The sequence below is a fragment of the Mirounga angustirostris genome, unplaced genomic scaffold (assembly GCF_029215605.1).
Source record: "Mirounga angustirostris isolate CCGP_5_RB_7025 unplaced genomic scaffold, mMirAng1.0.hap1 SCAF_6, whole genome shotgun sequence".
Taxonomy (NCBI): Eukaryota; Metazoa; Chordata; class Mammalia; order Carnivora; family Phocidae; genus Mirounga; species Mirounga angustirostris.
In genome coordinates, this window is record NW_026991714.1 from 134,672,669 (window position 1) to 134,695,259 (window position 22,591).

Consider the following 22,591-nt stretch of genomic DNA (forward strand, 5'->3'; position numbering starts at 1 on the left):
TGAGGAACCAGCACATTCCCCTTCTTGTCTCTTATCTGTACTTCGATCTTATTAGAAAATCTCTGAAATCTGGAAATCCCATCAAGAAAACTCCAGAATGAGTTTTGAACCAGCAAATGTGTAATTGGGAAGTGGAGGAGGGAAGGAAAATTCCTAAATAAATAAAATGTGTCTTTTTCATTAAAAATAAGATAAATGTGATCTAGAAAAAAAAAAGAAAAAGCATTTAAATCTATCAAACATGAACAAGGGAAAAGTTACAGAAATGTTTCTTTTATTCTTCAAAACAAACATCTACAGATCATAATTTCTTATTGGGCAGCAATCACCTACACCATTTGGTAGTAAATATAAACAGTTGCCCTTCCTGGAGTTCAACCAATCTGTATTCCAACCCCCAATATGGGTGAGCTTGATTATGGGTATTAGGTTCTTTTGATCTGTAAGTAACAAAACTAACTTAAGCAAATAGGAAATGATACCAGGGTTTATTACTAAATCCAAGAAATAGTTGTATATCCAGGTCATAGGATCGGGCTTGTGGTGGGGGGGGGGGGGGGTGATCAGGACAGCTCCAAGGACCTCAAATGGACTTGGTGGCTCTTTCCTCTTGGTCTCTTGCATCACAGCAACTTGGTCTCTGCTGAAAGATTCAGTGGAGTTCATGTAGAGAATATATCCACACTCTGAACTCTTTTAATGAAGGTGTATTAAGTTGAATGCATTTTATTGATAAATATCACTTGCAGCTCACACATCCAAAAGTACTAAAATGTTCACAAATACCCAAAAGATGTGGAACACGAATGTTAGTTCTAGGGCAGGAGAGTGTTATTTTCAGGCTCCTTTCACTTGCCCTCCTCATGAGTGGACAAGAAATACATTTGAGTGATTGAAGATGAAAAGAACTTTTGTACTATGGGTGTGCTTAACTAAGGACAGGTGTTTCCCCAGAGATTATTACAAGGAACTAGCACAGCATAGTGATAAAGATATGGATTTTCTGAGACACAGCTGAGTTCAAATCTGAAATGATCCATTCCCTAGCCAGCTGTTTGAGACTGGGAAAGGTACAAACTATTTATGAATTTTAGTTTTTAAATAATACCATTTCTCTCTGAATATTAAGATAATGCAAAGTCTTTCTGGAGATGTGAAAAACATACGAAGTTTCAAGGCATACACTGTAATTGTCCTGTAATCTCATCCCCTGGGCCTGTGAGTTAAAATTGCAATCGAATTCTTATAAATTTCCAATCTGTGCATATATAAACATATATATATATATATTCCCCACAATCACTGTTTTGGCTGCATCCCACAGATTCTGAAGTTTTGTTTCATTTTCATTCAGCTAAAACTATTTTCCCTGGCAATTTTTTCCTAGACCCATTAATAATTCAGAAGTGTGTTACTTAATTCAAAGTTTCAGGGATTTCCAAGATATCTTCCTGTTATTGGTTTCTAATTTACTTTTGTTGTGGTCACAGAACATTCTCCGTATGATTTCAATCTTTATTATTTACTGAAAATTATTTTATGGTTCAGCATGTGGTCATCTTAAGTGTTCCATGTGCACTTGAAAAGATTGTTTTTTGAGAGACGATGGACTCTGAAAAACAAACTGAGGGTTCTAGAGGGGAAGGGGGTGGGAGGATGGGTTAGCCTGGTGATGGGTATTAAAGAGGGCATGTTCTGCATGGAGCACTGGGTGTTATGCACAAACAATGAATCATGGAACACTACATCAAAAACTAATGATGTATTGTATGGTGATTAACATAACAATAAAAAAATTTTTTAAAAAATGACAGACCCCCCCAAAAAAAGAAAAAGAAAAGATTGTTTTTTGCTCTTTGCTGTGCACTATAAACATCAATTAGTTTGGGTTGGTTAATAGTGCTGTTCAGTCTTTTATATTATTACTGTTTTCCTGTAGCAATTATTAAATCAAATTTTAGATTAATATTTTGAAATCTCCAATCATAATTATAGTTTTATCTATTCCTCCTTTAATTAATGCCAAACTTTGCCTTATGCATTTTCAATCTATGTTATTAGGCATACACATTTAGCTTTGTTATGTTTTGTTCATAAATTAACCCTTTGTCTTTATGAAATTTTCCCCTTTGTCCCTGGAAATCTTCCTTGGTGTGAAGATGATTTTTTTCTGATATTACACAGTTATTCTAGCTCTCTCAAGATTACTCATTGTATTAGATATTTTTTAATATATTTTCAGTCCTTTTCATTAAACCTCTCTTATTTAAGTGTTTCTTGTAAATTCAATATAACTAGATCTTTGTTTTAAAGCCAGTTTTACAATCTCCACTTTTAATTGTGTATTTAGATCATTTAGTTATCAACATTGTTATGTGTAAACCTACTATCTTTGCTCTTTATTTTCTATACATTAAATCTTTTCTTTGTCTCTTTTTTCATGCCTTCTTTTGGATTAATAGAATGTTATTATATTCCATTCTTGCTCCACTTTGGCTCCTTAATTATACATCCTTGTTTCATTTTGTCAGTGGTGGGTCTTGGTGAAAATATGCATCTTTAACATATGACTGTTGTCTTCAAATACTATAGCCCTTCATGTATGATATAAGAACCTTAGAACAATATCCTTTCATTCCCTCCCTAGTCCTTCATGCTGTTGTTAGACATTTTAACAAGAACTTAATACAAGATATATTCTCCTCAGGTTTTGTACCAAGTCCCTTTCCCATAAGTAGTATGTGAAAAGTACCAATTTTCAACATCCTTACTAACCCCTTAGAATTGTCATATTTTAAAATTTGTGCCAATATATTTATGATTGTTTTACTTTGCATTTCCCAAATAAAATTCTTGAGGCTCAGCATCTTTTCATTATTTATTGGCCATTGTATTTCCTTTCTGACAATGAAAAGTTTATATATATTATACATATTTCCATGAAGTTGTCTTTTTCTTGTTGATTTGTGAGAGTTTTTATTTAATAAACTCTAATATTTATCCTCTATTTTATTCATTACAAATACTCTCCTTGTCTTCACCTTTTGACTTTATTTTCTGAATTTTTATTTTTATTTTTTTAATTTTATTCTTATGTTAATCCCCATACATTACATCATTAGTTCTAGATGAAGTGTTCCATGATTCATTGTTTGTGCATAACACCCAGTGCTCCATGCAGAATGTGCCCTCCTCAATACCCATCACCAGGCTAACCCATCCTCCCACCCCCCTCCCCTCTAGAACCCTCAGTTTGTTTTTCAGAGTCCATCGTCTCTCATGGTTCGTCCACCCCTCCGATTTCCCCTGCTTCATTCTTCCCCTCCTGCTACCTTCTTCTTCTTCTTTTTTTTTTCCTTAACATATATTGCATTATTTGTTTCAGAGGTACAGATCTGAGATTCAACAGTCTTGCACAATTCACAGCGCATAGTTTTTTTTTAATTTAGTGAAGTCAAATTTCTTAATATTTTCCTTTATGGTTTGGGCTTTTTAGATCATTAAGATAAATTCTTCCCAGTTCTAATAAAATGAATAATTTCTAGATTTTCTTCTAAATGTTTAAAAATTTTGCTTTTCACATTGAAGCCCTTAATCATTCAGAATTTAAACTTTCTATTACCTTTTGTTCTGCTTTTTATGCACCCTACATACAGCACATTCCAACACTGCATCCCTTTTTACCTCAATCCTGACTTTTTTATAGTTCAGCTTAGTTACCCCTTCCTTCATGAAGCTTTCCTTGACTACTCCAGCCCTCAATGACTTACTTTCCCTCCTCAACTTCCTAAGACATTTATCACTGAGCTTTGCTATTAATTGATGCCTGTGCATGGCTGAGAATTAGAAGGCTTTACAACATTCAGGCAGATAATCTTAATGAATCAAGAGGGCCAGAATTGAAGCCTATAAGCAGAATGGAGAATGGAATAGCACAAGTCTTGTTTCAAGGGGAGTTGCTACTCAGCCCTGTCACTTATTTGTGTGGTACGTAAGCTCAACACGGCCAAGTCTCTCTCTCTCTCTCTCTTTTTTTTTTTAAAGATTTTATTTACTTATTTGAGAGAGAGAGAATGAGAGACAGAGAGCATGAGAGGGAGGAGGGTCAGAGGGAGAAGCAGACTCCCCGCTGAGCAGGGAGCCCGATGCGGGACTCGATCCTGGGACTCCAGGATCATGAGCCGAAGGCAGTCACTTAACCAACTGAGCCACCCAGGCGCCCCGAGTTGGCAATATTTTAATGTCAGAATAGCTCACATAAAAAATTTTACATTCCTAGGTTCTATTGTAAAAAAGAGAGAGAGAGGGCACCTGGGTGGCTCAGTTGGTTAAGCGACTGCCTTCGGCTCAGGTCATGATCCTGGAGTCCCGGGATCGAGTCCCACATCGGGCTCCCTGCTCGGCAGGGAGTCTGCTTCTCCCTCTGGCCCTCCTCCCTCTCATGCTCTCTGTCTCTCATTCTGTCTCAAATAAATAAATAAATCTTTAAAAAAAAATATTGCCAACTCATTTCAAGATATTTTTAAAGCTTTATGTAGGTGTATTTCAGGGGTGGATGGTTATCTCCTGGTCAGATTCAGTCATCCCACTACCAATCTCTAACCTCTGGTTTGATTGTTTCTTATTAGTTGATCAGTTTAATCATCTCTTCAATTAAATCATAAACCTCTGAGTATAGGAACACCTACTTTGTAACCACCACAGGAGCTGTCACAGGAAGAAGCTTATGATAATTGCTCTGTAAACCTCTGACTGACTGTTGATTGACGGGAGACATCATTTGTACACCCCGTGCCAAAGTCCTATCCACACTGAGGTGCTAGGGAGAGGACTGGAGCAGATCCCACAACAAGGCACTTGTTGACCAAATGCACAAATGCAACACGGCACAAATGACCAGGATGGCTGCCCACCCAGTGACTGTCATTCCAGTGAGGCATGCTTAGAAAATAGATCTTCCCAAAGCCAGGTCATTTCTTCCCAGGGCTGGGATGCCAGGAGGGACACATTCTGGACAATCTGCCAGGATAAATTCAAGAGTTTTTAGGTACCAGTGGTCTATGTAGTACAAAGGGCAGACACCAGTCCCTAGAGACACAAACAGAGGAGTAGAGAGAAGTAGAAAATGCCTCCAACCCCTTCTTCATCTCTTAGGAGAATAAAATCCTGCCTCTGAGGAAAATTGTGGCATGACCATTGTTTATTTGTAATTCTGGGTCCTTACCCTGAGAATCACCAACCTCACAGTATCAAGTTCACTTACAGCCTGAAGAATGAACTCAAGGTCCATCTCTGTAGCAAAGGTAGGCTTCAATCAGGAATGAGACACTCAGATTCAAAGCTTTAGTGTATCCCTGAAGAGCTCTAGCTGAGGTGCTTGACCTCTCTGACTTTCTGTCTTCTCACCTTTAAAATAAGAACATTCAAATTACAACTCCCTCTTAGTCAGAGAAGCAGTATTGGGGTGGTAAGGAGCACAGACTCAAGTAAGACAACAATTTTAACCTACTAACTGAGTGACCCAGAGAAAGTTACTTAACTGACCTCCCTGCGCCTGAGTTTCCACACCTACAAAATGAGGATATATAGAATATATCTGACTGGGTTCCTCTGGAGACCAAATGACATTCTGCATGTAAAGCTCACTACAAATGATAGGTTTGAGTTCATGGGTGTGTGAGAAATTGATGACTGTAACGCATCATTATTATAGGATCTTCTGTTCCATTCTCCAGAACAAAAATATCCCCTAAACAAACTGGCCATCCATTGTTATTGTGTTGTTGTTATTGTTATTCCTTCCTCAAGACTGCAGGGTCACGTGAAGGAAAACTTAGTAGGATCTATTTCTGTTGAAAGCTAATGTGTTCCCTCCTCTGAAGCTACACAACGTTCACCCTCCGTGCCTCATGCCCACCTGGAAACAGGCCCAGGCAAAAGCACTTCTGTGGCTAGGAAGAAAATCCTCAATGATGCTTCGAAATATTACACAAAAAAAGTCCTAAAAGTTACTAAAGTACAGATCTGAGCATGTGTCTCTTTGCCACACAGTGTCCGAATGCTCCCCCATGTACCTCTCCATATCTCTGTAAGCAGCTTTCTAAGGAGATTACAAAGAGGCTCCCTTCGCTCAGGATTCAGCTGCACTCACCTTCAGAGCACGGTGCCTTCTGATTTAACATCCTGCTTAACAAAGATGGGCACCTGTGGGGAAAGGTCTGTGGAGGGACAGTCTATTCCCTACTTGCAACTCTGGCCTCTAGAGAAGTCCTGAAAAACTGAAGGTCTTCCACCCATGTAGACAGACTCATATTTAGGCAAGAGAAAGGTAAATTCTCAGATGGTCCTTGGGAAGCATTACTGCACGTGGCGAGTACCTAGAACTCAGTAGGTACTCACTAAATACTTTTTGAATGAATGAATTGTTTTTTAGCAACCTGAACAGGCAATCCAGAGGGCTCTCTCAGCCAGTTAAAAGAAGCACAAAAAATCAATGAAGATACTTTCTGAGGTCACTGACTTTCTCACCTGGGGAACCCTCCTGTGCAGCAAAATACTCATGGAAAAGATAGAAGTAAGGGATATGCTGATGTTCCCAGTAAGAGACAGGTAAAGAAGATATACAACACATTATGTACCCTGAACCTATTTAAGGAAAGATTAATCTTTAAAGATAATGGGGGTTGGATTGCCTGGAGAAGCTAAAGACAGGAAAGATGGAAACCTCCCAGAATTTTATTTTATTTTAAGTAGGCTCCAAATTGGGCTTGAACTCATGACCCTGAGATCAAGACCTGAGCTGAGATCAAGAGCCGGACGCTTAACTGACTGAGCCACTTAGGTGCCCCATAAGCCTCCCAGAATTTTGGAGCAGGGATTGGCCCTGGAGACTGTCCAGTCTAACCCTCTCATTTTGTAGTTGGAAACCTGGTGCCCTGAGAGACAAGCAGGAATGCATCCAGTCCCTTAAATGACCAGTGATAAATTGGGATCAAGAACCTCAGCTTATATCCTCATCATTTGCCACCCTTTCCATGTTCTGAGGCTCTTTACCTCCCTCTAGAATGGCTTCGAGCAGAGCAAAGACAAACTTGTCAACTTCACTAACCAGTGTATGGACCTTTATAGCCCTGGGGACTCCGCTTCCTTGAATCACCCAAACCTTTTAATAGAACGATCAAAACTTCCTTTCCTTTGGGAATCGAGAAGAAACCCTCCCTTTCCACCCAGGCCCACTATTTAGAACACGGGTGAAATGGTCACAAGCTTTATGCAAACCTTATTGTTAGCACGAGGGGTTTGAGGTTACCTTACCCTCTGACTCAGGATGATGAACTCCTGGTGATGTAGCAGGGGAGTATCAGGTGCCCGCACTTTCTGATGAAACCAAATCTCTTCCTGAGAGTTTGGAAGCAGAAAAAAATACATACATAACAAACTTTTTCTTCCGTAGGGTGCCCCCCAAAATGTCCCAGGAGTAATCCTAAGGTTTATGCAGCATGTGTTTTTATAAATCAGTCATCATTTAACTTTGTTCAGCAAACTGCCAAATTGATGTTGCTATCAAGGTGATTCAACGGCCTTTTTTATCTGCCCCAGAATCCCAGTTATCTCTTACACACCATACTCTCTCCGCCCCCACCCTGCCCTCCACACACATTTGCAACTGCCTCTCTTGAAAGCACCAGGCTGCCACCCACTGGCAAGAAATCAGCCATGAGGATCCACAGGCAGGATCGCAAGACCCTTGAGAAGGAAGAAAAATGTCAGGCTAAAATTTGTTGGCTCTTAAAAGGTTCTCCTCAGAAAGTGACCCTCAGAGAAATGTTACCAGGATTTAGTTTGCTAGGACACGAAAAGAAAATATATAAGGAAAAAAAAAAAAAAGAACATCAAAGCAAAACCTATAAGAAAGAATCCTGCTGATTCTGCCACTTGAAGCTTAGCGCTTACAGGCACAGCGTGCTTTCTTCTGCATTTCCTTTCTCCCAAGAACAATAAAAAAAAAATCTCAGGATTGAAAGACTTTACTATACCTCTTGAATCCCCCGCCCTGACATCAGGACTTCATCTAGTTGCCCAGTCTGCTCAAATAGGTGCAGCAATTTTGGACTTGTAACCCTCCTGAGAAGCTCATCCCATGTTTATATATGTCTACTTTACATTCCTGCATGGTGAACAGAAAAAAATCAGTGGAAATCCCAACTAGTAAACAAAATAAGGGAACAATGTTATTCTCCCTAGTAATCACAGAAATGAACTTTAAAACATTAAGGTGCTGTTTTTCACCCAAGAGGATAGTAGAAATATTTGTCATTGATAATACCTCCCATATAAATAAAGATGCAATAAAATTAGCACTTACTTACACATATACTGCTGACAGCAATACAAATTGTTACCACTTTTTAGGAAAGCACAGTGATATACAGAGTTCACACTCTTTGACCCAGTGGACACGGTTCTCGGAATATTCATCAAAAAATTATGCAAGGGAAAAAGAAGTTATACACACAAATATATCCACTGCAGGTTTGTTTTGAAATGACCCACTTTTCTAACAGGTCAGAGATATGTAACATTACAGAATTTGCTTACAGTACAATGTTAGATTTAAAAAGCACAATGCTGTAATCAGCCAGAATTTTCCTTATAAGCACTAGAGATCCACTCTCGTTAGTTTCAGCCCAAAAAGTATACACTTAGGTAATTCCCTGGGACCCAAAAAAGTAGGGTGGGGGCCACCTGGCCAGGAATGTGATACGCTAATCCTGGGAAGATACAGTGGATGTTGCTGCCCAGGTCCAAACACCCATGCCTGCAGGGCTGGCAGCCTCAGCACCAGAACCTAGAGTCATGGGCTCCGCTGCCTCCCCACCTGGGCACAGCCATCCGGTGCTCCGTCTCTGCATCTTCCCATCAGCCACTTTCAGTTCAGGTCTGAGGTGGGGTGTGGGTGACCATCCGTGAGCTTCAGGGGATGCTGGGAAAGTGAGGCCCTGGCTTTTGCAGATGTGACAGTGGTTAGAGGGTCCCCCAAAGATTTTTGCCAAAAAAGATTTAATGCTGAATGATCAGAAAGTAATGAAAATGGCCCACCAGAAACAAACAAAAAATATTATATTATGATCACAACCAGTAAAAATGATTTACACTAGGGAAGGACTGAAAGAGACTAGATTCACACATAGAAGCTTGGGTGATTTTTTTCTCTTTTTTCCTAATGTTCTATATTCCTAAATTAAATGTCCTATTAAAATGCAAAGTATTTGTATTGCTTTCTTAGAGCAGCCATAACTAATTACCACAAACTGGGTGGCTTAAAACAGCAGAAACTTATTCTCTCACAGGTTGGAGGCCAGAAGTTGGAGACTGAGTTGACAGCAGGGTCACGCTCCCTCTGAAGGATCCAGGGAAGAATTCTTCCTTGCCTCTTCCTAGATTCTACTGGTTGCTAGCAATCTTTGACATTCCTTGGCTTGCTGCCAGACCACTCCAATCTCTGCTTCTGTTGTCACATGGCCTTCTTCCCTCTGTGTCTGTCTAAATTACCCTCTAACCTGGTATGACTTCATCTTAACTTCGTTATGTCTGCAAAGACTCTATTTCTAAGTAATGTGCCATTCACAAGTTCCAGGCAAATATGAATTTTAGGGGTTACATTTTTCAACCCAGTGCAATATTTTAGAGATGTCTTTCTTTTGTTGAGGCAAAAATCGAGCTTCTCTCTTCAGGGATTGGACCTTTACTTCTTTGAAACCCAAACATGCCTTCCGTTATATCGCCTAGCATTGGGCTCAATACATATTAACACAGAGTAAACACTTGATGAGTAAGAGAGACAAGGAATATATTAGCCATGGAGGGAAAATGCATAAATTCAAAAGAAATAAATAAATGAATCATTCTGTATGGAGCTCATTTTCTTTAAGATTTTATTTATTTATTTGAGAGAGAGCGAAAGCGAGAGAGATCACAGAGGGAGAGGGAGATGCAGACCCCCGGCTGAGTGAAGAGCCCAATGAGGGACTCAATCCCAGGACCCTGGGATCATGACCTGAGCCAAAGGCAGATGACGCCTAACTGACTGAGCCACCCAGGCTACCCTATATGGAACTCATTTTAAAATCTTCGACAACCTCAGAGATAATTTCTTCAATCTCTTCATAATCAATTCCAATATCATCATCATCATCATCACCTATTAAGGATCTGACAAAAATCACATCTGCATGTCCTTCTCATCAGTATCACAGTGAGGACTGCTTCCTAAATAGAACCCATAACAACAACAAAACAAATAATCCATTACCTTGAGCTAAAGTCTCTCAACTCAAATTTAAGGTAACATTAAGAAAAGCTATAAAATAGAGAATTTCATTGATAGGTGATCTTCATGTTTTGAAAAGATAGACAGGTAAATGGGTAAGTATGGTGAGACAACAGGTTCGGCAAGGTAAGCAGTCTAGGAGTGTTGAGTGGGTTGGGAAGATATGTGGGTAGGTGAATGAATAGATATGCAGTGCAGATTAGCAGAATAGTAGATAAAATTTACCTGTAGCCTATCTGCATTTCCCATTTTCCATTTTCCAAGTTTCTTAAACTCCCAGATGACAACACCCTGGGGAAAAGCACAAAACAGGAAAGGGCTATACTGTGACAGGTTGGGCTTTGGGAATCTGAGCACAGGTTAAATTTATTAGAGGGTAGAAAGGAGAACACTAGCCACTTGGCACTAGCAGTCATAAATTCAAAGCATTCCAAGTATCATGCCCTCACCACACAGCACATTTCAGTTCTTCATTCTCAGAATCCTTAATTTCCCATCACTGTATGGGCTCTTTGATTTCTCATAGTCATTCCCTTATCCCCACTTCAGGAAAACTGAAATCCAGCTCCTGGGATCCCTCTTGGCTAGCTGTATGGGAACAGACATCAGCAGCAAAGAGCAAAAAGGGCAGACCTCTATCAATTCAAGGGCTCAAAGGTTCTGAGTTACTTCATGTTTGCTACTATAATCCTATTTGAAATGCTCCCAGGAAGCTCACGGTAGCTCACAGTTGAACCCAAGAGTAATTACTTTTATACGATGAATAACAGTCCTAATTTATTACTGTGCACAACAGTATGTGCCTATTTTGTTGAATAAATATAAGCTCACCTCAGATACCACTGAGGAACATGGAGATATTTCCATAGAAGCCACTGTCCTGCATGACTACACCAGGAGAAAGAAAAAGTAATTCAAAATAGGCCAACACATTAGTTTTGCAATCTATAAAAAGTTATCAACATGCTCAGATGCTGTCCCAAACACTCAAAGATAGGTCTTTACTTCTCTTGAGCTACTTATAATCTCAAGAGCCAACACTGGAGAGAGAAAATAAGATGAAGACATATATCAGGAACAAAACATGTGTCAATTAGAATGTATTTATTAGGCAGTTAATATTTAAAAAGCTCACGAACAAGGGCTTTAATAATAAAGACATTTGTGTTTACATCAACAGGGAGTATGAAGACAGGAGATTCAGTGGAGCAACCCAGTGTCATCTTCAAAAACCTCCGTTCTTTGTGTTCTCTGCTCTGTCATCCTCAGAGTATTGGCTCTTCATTCTTAGGTTTGAGCCTTCACCATTGCAAGATGGTGGTCAAAGCTCCAAACCCATTCAAGGCAAAAAGACATTAAAACCATCTATGGACCTAAACAAATGTCTCTAGTCTTAAGCTCAAATAAGGGATAATTCCATTACATCTGTAAATATTTCCCAGGAAATTCATGGACGGTTTCCTTCCATCCCCCACTCCAATTAATAAGAATGAAGAATTTAACCATGCAGAGGCAAAACTGAAAATAAAGCCAGTTTGCATTATAATGCAGCAAAAATAATATTACTTAGTACTTAAGGGTATTTATCCATAGAAAACAAAAATGCTGACTCGAAAAGATATATGTACCCCCATGTTCATTGCAGCATTATTTACAAGAGCCAAGGCATGGAAACAAACCAACTGTTCACTAATGGCTGAATGGATAGAGAAAAGTACGGTGTATATCTATATCTATATATAGATATAGATATGAATATTATTCAGCCATAAAAAAGAATGAAATCTTGCCATTTGCTGCAACATAGATAGACCTTGAGGGCATTATGCTAAGCAAAACAAGTCAGACAGAGAAAGGCAAGTATCATATGATTTCATTTATATGTGGACTCAAAAAAAAAAAAGAAAGAAAGAAAAAATGTTCATAGTTACACAGGACGTATTGGTGGTTGCCAGATACAGAGTGGCCAAAATGGGCAAAGGGGGTCAAAAGGTATAAATTTCCAGTTATAAAATAAATGTCATGAGGATGTAATGTACTGCATGGTGACTATAGTTAATAATATTGTATTGCATATATGGAAGTTGCTAAGAGAATGGATCTTAACATTTCTCATCACAAGAAAAAAAATGTTGTAACTATGTATGATGGCAGATGTTAACTATATTTGTTGTGATGATCATTTCACAATGCATACAAATATTGAATCATTATGTTGTACCCCTGAAACTAATATGTCAATTATACCTCAATTTCTTTAAAAACCCAAGCAAGTTTATGAGACACAATTCTACCCTCAGAAAACAGACAACTTTTCTTCACTTGGACCTTTGTTGGACAAACTCATCAGGGAAACAACTCAGTTTGCATTATTTCCTGACACAGGACATCTCCCTTACAAAGCCAGTTATTTTCTGAAAGGCACCACATGATAGAAGACGCCTTCCCATGGGATGACTAGTTCCTTTCCTGATGAGAGTGCCAAAGGTAATATTCTGCGGTAAGCCAGGGCAAGTCCACATTTCCAATCATGAGCTACAGAGAACATTCTCAGTTGTGTGTATTTTCAAGGGCTACAACATTCTGTATCTAAGCATTAAAATAGCTAGAGTGAGAATTTAAACGTCATCCCCAAAAATGTCATCAGGGATTTGATACTCCCACTGCTATACAGAGCAGTCTACATATACTATGACACATGGAACACTGACTCTGCAAGAAATTCCATGGCGTGCTTTTTATTTCTCCTCATCAACCAGCATCACCCCATTTCATCTGCTTAACATCTTTCTTTACTGTCCACATATTAACCTATATAATTAAGGAGCCCCAAGTTGACCTTTAACTTATATTTTCTGTCTCTGCCAAAAATACTCCATGAAAACAGTAGCCTTGTCCTTGGTTATTCACAATACCACAGCACGTAGCACAGAGGACATGCTCAGTATCTATTTGTTAAGCAAGCTAGTAAAAGACCATGTCAAGTGATTTTCAAACATGGTTCAATTAATAATTACAAATCTGCATTTCACAATGTGAATTCTGAAACTCAGAGGGATTCAATCACTTGCCCCCAAATATGAATGTATTCAATGGCTGTTGAACTTGAACTGAAGTCTGGAGTGAGCCCCCTCACTATTTGGCTACAAAGCCCATACTCTTTCCTCCAAACCACCCTGCCTTTGCTATTTGAGTTTTTATCTGTATTTGTTTCATCGCTGTCCATCACGCATCTGCAAATTAACATTTTCAGAGATATATGAGTCCTACATTCAACTCCCTTCCTCAGTGGTTCCCTCACTCTTGCATCTATCCCTCACACAAACTACCAGGCTCTCAGGCTAGGCATCTTGAAAAAAGCATAAGATAGAAACGTACCCATAGTAGGAGAGCCAGATCTTGGTGCCCTTGGCAGAGCAGTTCCTGGCACATGGGTTGTGTTAAATACGTATTGATGAATCCACTCATAGTTAATGATGGAGACCACCCCTGTACAGAACTGCCAGCATGAGAAGCGTGTCATAACCTCCCTTCAGATCTCCCCCGGAGCCCCAGGAGGGCGGGGAGTACGGCACATCTCACTATGACAGAGAAAGAATTTGAATTGAGAGAGAGACCACATCTCAAGGCTGGTTGGCAGAACCAACCTAAATATAGGTTTTCCTATAACAACCTCCAAGTTTCCATCCCAACTTTCTACTTGGTGAGCCGTTTACTCATCTTTCAAAAACTAGTAGATACTTACCTCTTCTGTGACAATGCCTGGAGCATGTGAGCCTCAACCTGCCCTGTGTTCTATCACTCTCGCACATACGTTCTGCAATATTTATCACAGTGTAATGGTCTTTGGTTAATAGGACTCTCGTATTAGACTGAGAAATACCTGGAGAATAGCTTTCCTAACATTATCATCTATGTCTCTCCAGGGCCCAGCACAGAGCCTGAGTACACAGTGGGAGTTTGAGAAAATAGATTTGATATTTTATTAGTTAGAGGACACCAAAAAGTTAAAACCAAACTAAGATATTCATAAGACCTTGTTACTCTCTAGTAAACAAGTATTTGCTTGCTAAAAGGATACCTGCAGATGAATCTCACAAACATAATGCTGAGCAAAAGAGGCCAGATCGAAAATAGTACATTATTTACTGGAAGTTCAAAACAGGCAAAATAAACTGATGGTTTAGGAACAGCTATTATCATGATTTGTCTTAGTGCAATCTATCCCTGAACACCAAAGGGATTCAGAAAAAGTAAACTGTTATTTTTAAATGTTCACAAATTTCAATACCAACTGACAATGAGCCAACAACTAAAAGTGACACCTCTCTGGGGATATTTCTCGCAACTGCAAACAACTGAAAACACCAGGAAAGGTACTTTAACTTGTTGTTAATGTTCTCAATGCCTGGGGAACATTTTTAAATGGTCTTTAGCTGTTGCATCCAATTTAACTTTCTGGAAGTTAAGTTTCCATAATCAGCTTAAATTGTTATTTCAGATTTTAAAGATGCATAATTTCCTTAGAAACCCAAAACCTCACCTGCAGAGGCCAAAAGGGCTGGCTTCCACCTGCTCTGTGTCTAGCACAAGCCCAAGCATACCCACTCTCCCCAGTTTGGGCCTCCTGTAATCCAGGGATCCCTCTCTTCCCTCCATAAAGCTGAAGGAGGACCATCTTTATTCATGCTATTCACTAGAGGAGGCCAGACAGAGGGGAAAACCGGGGGCTTTTGTCATTAGGACATCCTATCTTCCTTGGGCTTGTAACACCAAAGAACAGTGGCTCATCTACAGGCTGAAAAGCTCTGGGTCTGACCACACTCCCCCATGCTAGCAGAAGAGCTGCAGAATTCTCTCTCTGTAATGCAGGTGGTGAGTGCCCAGAAACTGGGAATTTTCTAAGGACGGATAGTCCATTGACCTCTCCTCCCCCCCAGAGGAAGAAGAGATGAAGAAGAGACTTCCCATCTAAACTACCCTAGGAACACAAACCTTTCCGGTCTAACTTAAGCCCGTCAGGAAGTCTAGCGATGGAAGGCAAATTCCCCGGAAGGCAAGTCAGCCTGCTGACATTTAACTCTTTCATCTCCGCTGTCCTGAACTCTGTTGTTCTCAATTCTTTGCCTGGTCTTCAGCGACACCCAGCCCTGTGAGCAGGGGGACAGACGCTGTCAGCTCACTCTGAAGTGTTTTCAGGGTTAGGGTTTAGAAAAGTAGATGGGGATTGGGTGAGACGGAGGTAGGTCTCGCAGAAAATAGGCAAAGGCTCCAGTTTGCAGCACTTCCTGAATCCAGAAGCCCAATCTACTCATTCTCTGGACGAACACCCAGCCCGCTCTAATTCCCGCCCCCTTCAAGTTTGCCTCCAACCCCATCACCTCTTCTCTCCTCGGGCTCCTGTTGTGGCCAGAACAATACAAAGCTTAGATGCGTGTGGAGTCGCCTGTCAAGAGTAAATGCGCTGCTGATTGGCCTTAACTCCTCCAGCTCCAAGCGGGCGGCTTTGCCTGAGTTCCGATCTTGAGCCCTGCACTCTCCGACATCCGCAGTTCGCGTCCCCGCCATACCCTCCTCAGTAGAAGGAGCGCGCAGAGAGAGGCAAAGGAGTGGCAGCAGCCGGGCCTCGCCGCTTTAGGTGCGGGCGTCCCCGGGGCGGGGCCCTGGGACCGCGGGACCCCGCAGGAGCCGCCACCGCACCCGGGTGCCGAGGACCCAGAGCCCCGCGCCGGCGAGGAGCGCGCTCAGCCCCGGGAGGAGCCGCCGCCCGCGCTCACTTTTCCCGCAGCGGGAGCGCAGAGCAGCAGAGAGGGGCCCGGAGAGCCGCGGAGAGGGGCCCGGAGCGGCGGCGGCTGCGCGGGGCTTTCCGCTGGCCGGCTGTGGGGGGCAGGCGCGCAGGACCCCAACTCCGTCCAAGTTGGACCGCGGAGGCGGCGCGGGGCAGGTGGCGGGGCGCGCAGAACCAGGCGCCTGCGGACCCCAAGCGCGGGGCTGGGAGTCGCGGGGCCTCTGGCTCCGCGCCCCTCTCTCCCCGCGGCTCGGCTGTGGGCTGAGAGCAGGCAGTGCAGAAACACAGCCACCGCAGCCGCCGGGACACCACCAACCCGCAAATGCGTCCGCCTCCCGGTTCCGGGAGCCCTGCGGCCCCTAGCATCTCAAAGCTTGCACTACCTCGTGGGTGGAGGCTCCCTGCTCTCTGTGGGTGGGGGCCTTGATCTGACCCAGAGCACAGACTGTATCTCCTGGTCTGGGCAACTTCAACTCCACAACTGGATATTTTACCACTAGTTTGCAGAGGATGCTTGCTCAAACTACCTCAGCTAACTACGCTTTAAAATGAAGGTGTTAGGGGGCGCCTGGGTGGCTCAGTTGGTTGGGCGACTGCCTTCGGCTCAGGTCATGATCCTGGAGTCCCGGGATCGAGTCCCTCATCGAGCTCCCTGCTCGGTGGGGAGTCTGCTTCTCCCTCTGACCCTCCTCCCTCTCATGTTCTCTGTCTCTCATTCTCTCTCTCTCAAATAAATAAATAAAATCTTTAAAAAAAAAAAATGAAGGTGTTAGGTGGCAAAGTCTCCTCCAGGACCTAAAATGCTGATTTGTATGATCATGGTATCAACCCAACACCTCAGCTGCTATGTAAATAATTCAGATGAAAATCTATGGTGGATGAATTTTTAAATGTGTTTTACATTAGTAAGTTTTTCTTAAAAAGCCCATCTTTTTTAAAAGTAGGGCTTATATCATATGATCCAGCAATTGCACTACTGGGTATTTACCCCAAAGATACAAATGTAGGGATCCGAAGGGGTACGTGTGCCCTGATGTTTATAGCAGCAATGTCCACAATAGCCAAACTGTGGAAAGAGCCAAGATGTCCATGGACAGATGAATGGATAAAGAAGATGTGGTGTATATATATACAGTGGAATATTATGCAGCCATCAAAAGGAATGAGATCTTGCCATTTGCAACAACATGGTTGGAATGGGAGGGTGTTATGCTGAGCGAAATAAGTCAATCAGAGAAAGACATGTATCATATGACCTCACTGATATGAGGAATTCTTAATCTCAGGAAACAAACTGAGGGTTGCTGGAGTGGGGGGGGTGGGAGGGATGGGGTGGCTGGGTGATAGACGCTGGGGAGGGTATGTGCTATGGTGAGTGCTGTGAATTGTGCAAGACTGTTGAATCACAGATCTGTACCTCTGAAACAAATAATACATTATATGTTAAGAAAAAAAAGAAGAAGATAGCAGGAGGGGAAGAATGAAGGGGGGGAAATCGGAGGGGGAGATGAACCATGAGAGACGATGGACTCTGAAAAACAAACTGAGGGTTCTAGAGGGGAGGGGGGTAGGAGGATGGGTTAGCCTGGTGATGGGTATTAAAGAGGGCACGTTCTGCATGGAGCACTGGGTGTTATGCACAAACAATGAATCATGGAACACTACATCAAAAACTAATGATGTAATGTATGGTGATTAACATAACAATAAAAATTTAAAATAAATAAATAAATAAAGGTAGGGCTTAAATGTCTTCAAATTTCTAAGTCCTCACAGACTTTGTAACACTGCTTGTTTGTACATAGGAATTACACAGTAGGTATCCATGACTAAATAAATGAATACCAGGACCGTTAATGTTTATCCAAACAAAAGTACTAATTCCAGGATATGCGTGTGTGTATGTGTCTGTTTGCACATTTCCTATTGCTATTTCCATGGTATTTCCATGGTATTTCCATGGTAACATCATTGAAATTTGACCCCTGTGTCTATCATCGGTCACCTTGAAGACAACAGAGGAATAGTTCTTTATGGGTGTTTTCAACGAGATTCAAGAAACCACAAGAAAACCACAAACTTCCCAAGGCAGAATTATAACAAAGTTCTCTTGAGTCATAGTCTTAAACCACTCCATGATAAGTAGGAATAGAAGGAGAGAAGCTTTCTCAATCATTAAAGTTGAGTGTGTTGATATTTAAGAGAGTGATGTCTGACATTAAAGGAGCCTGGAATGTCCTTCCAGAAACACCCTTTTGTGGCCCTGACTAGCGGTTTGTCCTTGGAACCCAGCTCTGTACCCTTCCATAAACATAACAACATCTGGCAGTCTGGGACCTCTAGATAGGGAGACCAGAGTGAAGATTCTACCTCACCCAGATTACAAACTGCTCTTTGTGAAATCCAGGCCAGCCATTCCCCTCCCCTCAGAAAGTTTTCAGAGCTTTGCTGGATCATTTGCTTAATGCCTCTTCTTCACGCCCTGTTAACCTCCTTGCCAACCTGGATAAGTATGCCAGAGTTCCTCCAGGAGAGGAAAAACAGATTAAAAAGTCAGAATCCAAATAGATCCCTATCCCATTATAGGAGGGGGAAAAGCAAATTGAAAAGGGGTAGCAGAAAAGACATCAGGATATTTGTAGGTTATGAGCCAATATTGATTTTGCCTTAATATACTTCCATTTGGACTTAGGATTTTTACTGCCTTAAATCCTGCATGAAGAATTTCCTGCAGAAACTTGGTGATAATATGACTGATTTTTCTCCCCATAAAGGTTACATCTCCTTTCTTCCTGAACTTACCCCTGTTATCCCCTTTGAGATTCATCCAAGAGGAATTCACAGACACCTGATCATTTTTCTTTTTTTTACCTCAATAAATTATTTTTTATTATGTTATGTTAATCACCATACATTACATCATTAGTTTTTGAGGCAGTGTTCCACGATTCATTGTTTGCGTATAACAACCAGTTCTCCATTCAATACCTGCCCTCTTTAATACCCATCACCAGGTTAGCCCATCCCCCCACCCCCCTCCCCTCTAGAACCCTCAGTTTGTTTTTCAGAGTCCATAGTCTCTCATGGTTCGTCTCCCCCTCCGATTCCTCCCTTCATTCTTCCCCTCCTGCTATCTTCTTCTTTTTTTTTTTTTTAACATATAATGTATTATTTGTTTCAGAGGTACAGATCTGTGATTCAACAGTCTTGCACAATTCACAGCACTCACCATAGCACATACCCTCCCCAATGTCTACCACCCAGCCACTCCATCCCTCCCACCCCCCACCAATCCAGCAACCCTCAGTTTGTTTCCTGAGATTAAGAATTCCTCATATCAGTGAGGTCATAAGAACAAATGATCCAATCAAGAAATGGGCAGAAGACATGAACAGACATTTTTCCAAAGAAGACATCTAAATGGCCAACAGACACATGAAAAAGTGCTCAGCATCGCTTGGCATCAGGGAAATCCACATAAAAACCTCATTGAGATATCACCCCACACCAATCAGAATGGCTAAAATTAACAAGTCAGGAAACAACAGATGTTGGCAGGGATGTGGAGAAAGGGGACCCCTCCTACACTGTTGGTGGGAATGCAAGCTGGTGCAACCACTCTGGAAAACAGTATGGAGGTTCCTCAAAAAGTTTAAAATAGAGCTACCACACGATCCAGCAATTGCGCTACTGGGTATTTACCCCAAAGATACCAATGTAGGAATCAGAAGGGGCACCTCCACCCTGCTGTTTATAGCAGCAATGTCCACAATAGCCAAACTGTGGAAAGAGCCAAGATGTCCATTGACAGATGAATGGATAAAGAAGATGTGGTATATATATATATATATATATATATATATACACACACACACACACACACACACACACAATGGAATATTATGCAGCCATCAAAAGGAATGAAATCTTGCCATTTGCAATGACGTGGATGGAACTGGAGGGTATTATGCTGAGTGAAATAAGTCAATCAGAGAAAGATATGTATCATATGACCTGATCATTTTTCTTAAAGCTCCAATTTAATTTTCCATTTGAGGAAGGGTTTAATCAGAAAGATCTAGGTGAAATAGGTTCCAGGATTGGTTGATTGTTGGTTTTGTTTGTTTGTTTTATGATAATTACCTTTTAACCCATGGAGCTTTGCTCCCTATTGGCCTCTGTCATCAGGCAGAAGTTTAAAAGCACCACTAATTCCCCAAACCCATCCTTTTTAACAAAACTGTCAAATAAATAGCCTAATCAGGTAGAGAAGTGGACTAATCTAATTAAGTAGTTTCCAGTGCAGTGTGCCCTTAAGATTGTTGAACAGATTTCATGGATATGGTGCTACAAGGTTGCGCCATCCCATGGAAAGAGGAGGGGGCAGCTAATGTCAGGACCCAAGCAGTGGATATAGATGGATGGTTCCTACAAGAAATCTGAAGACTCTAAACATGAAAAATATATATCAGGGCACCTGGGTGGCTCAGTTGGTTAAGCGACTGCCTTCGGCTCAGGTCATGATCCTGGAGTCCCGGGATCGAGTCCCGCATCGGGCTCCCTGCTCGGCAGGGAGTCTGCTTCTCCCTCTGACCCTCACCCCTCTCATGCTCTCTCTCTCTCATTCTCTCTCTCAAATAAATAAATAAAATCTTTAAAAAAAAAAAAAGAAAAATATATATCAATTCTTTCCACATCTCATTATGTCTACCCCAGCAGCTTCCACAATATTGTCCCTGCTTCTCTGATGCTCCTTCTCTATGTCTTCTCTACAAAATTCATACTCGAGTTGGGGTTTATATACCCAACAACACCAGACAATAACACAGTGCAAAGAGAAGAAGCAAAATCACTTGTTGTACATCCTTAATTTTTATATCCAAAACCTAGCAATCTACCTTTACCAATGTTTAACTGCTGAAGGGTAGCAATACAGTTTATAAACAAATATGAATATTTGGGGAGCACATGCTCAAAATTCTTCCAACTCAATGAGATATTTGATCAAAACATTATAGACATCCTGTAAAACAGCAAGCGATGGTATTTTAAACACATAAAAATGTCATGCAAATTCCTTTTGCTTAAAAGCCTTTGACAGTTTCCTATTTTACTCAGAATAAAACAAAAAATGTAAGAAGGGGGAAAGTTTATCTACCTGATTCAAAAACTGCTATAAAAGTTCATTCAACTTTATAAACCTCTTACCAGTACCAATGATACTGCTTGGTATTTGTGATACACCTATCTCATTGATTGCTAAATTGTTTCTAGATATTTATTTGTAAACGGATAAAACTTGTAGCAATCCTCCCCCCTTCAAAACAGATAGAAGGCAGGTATTTCTTATCATGATGGAATACAATGAAACTTACATCCATAATCATAAATTTAAAGAGAACACAACTTTACTATTGTTAACCACAATTTGCCCAATTGCCTCCCCATTCTGTGTTTGTATGTCTATGTATTAAAATCACATATTATTTCTAAGTTATTGCATACTATTTACACAAGCATTTCAGATTTGAAAGAATAGCTTGTATAATCAAACTGAAATGGTGAAGTATGAAATAATATCATCACCAAGTTTATCTTCCAGAAAGGAAGAAGTAAGTACTGGTAGACTATTGCTTCTGCTGTTTTAACTAGAAAAAAAAAGGACACATTATACAAAAATCATATTTTAAAAGACATTGTAGAGCTGTGAAGGCAAATGGGACTAGATGAATTAAAATCAAGAGAAAGGAGTCCTTGCTAACATGAACTGAGATAATCCATGGATGGACATGTGGAACCCTGACTTTTTGTTTCTTAAAACTATAATACCAAAGATGTGCTACTACTACCAAGCCTGTGCAACAATTAAAATTGTCATACATTGATGTGGGGATTGCAAAAGAGTATCTACTCTGGAAGATGGTTTGGTAGTTTCTTATAAAGTTAAACATATAAAGTTATACAAAGTTAAATATAAAAATGTAAAAATACCACCTAACCCAGAAATCCTGCTCCTAGGTATTTGCCCTGGAGAAATGAAAAACCTATGCTCACACAAAAACCTACATGTGAATGTTTAAAGAAGCTCTATTCAGAATTGCTCAAAACTGGAAACAACCCAAAAGTTCACCAATGGGTCATTAAACTAACGAACTGTGGTACATGTATTCAATGGAATGTTTCTCTCAGGGAAATACAAATCAAAACTTCAATGAGAATACCACCTCACACCAGTCAGAATGGCTAAAATTAACAAGTCAGGAAACAACAGATGTTGACGGGGATGCGGAGAAAGGGGAACCCTCCTACACTGTTGGTGGGAATGCAAGCTGGTGCAGCCACTCTGGAAAACAGTATGGCGGTTCCTCAAAAAGTTGAAAATAGAGCTACCCTACAACCCATCAATTGCACTACTGGGTGTTTACCCCAAAGATACAAATTAGTGATCCAAAGGGGCACATGCACCCTAATGT

The 22,591-nt window shown here is 40.9% G+C and overlaps 1 long non-coding RNA gene across 3 annotated transcripts; it reads right to left on the reverse strand.

Annotated features, from left to right (window-relative positions):
• Positions 1–212: 212 nt before the first annotated feature.
• Positions 213–16,466, reverse strand: LOC135364798 (uncharacterized). Of its 3 annotated transcripts, none has more exons than XR_010412569.1 (6): positions 15,712–16,466; positions 10,556–11,218; positions 8,037–8,167; positions 7,315–7,398; positions 5,264–5,406; positions 213–640 (listed from the first exon to the last, which is right to left on the reverse strand). It is a non-coding gene; the product is annotated as an uncharacterized LOC135364798 (long non-coding RNA). The 3 variants fall into 3 exon arrangements; XR_010412567.1 differs by having other exon boundaries at positions 213–643; XR_010412568.1 differs by having other exon boundaries at positions 213–643; positions 8,037–9,003.
• Positions 16,467–22,591: the final 6,125 nt, after the last annotated feature.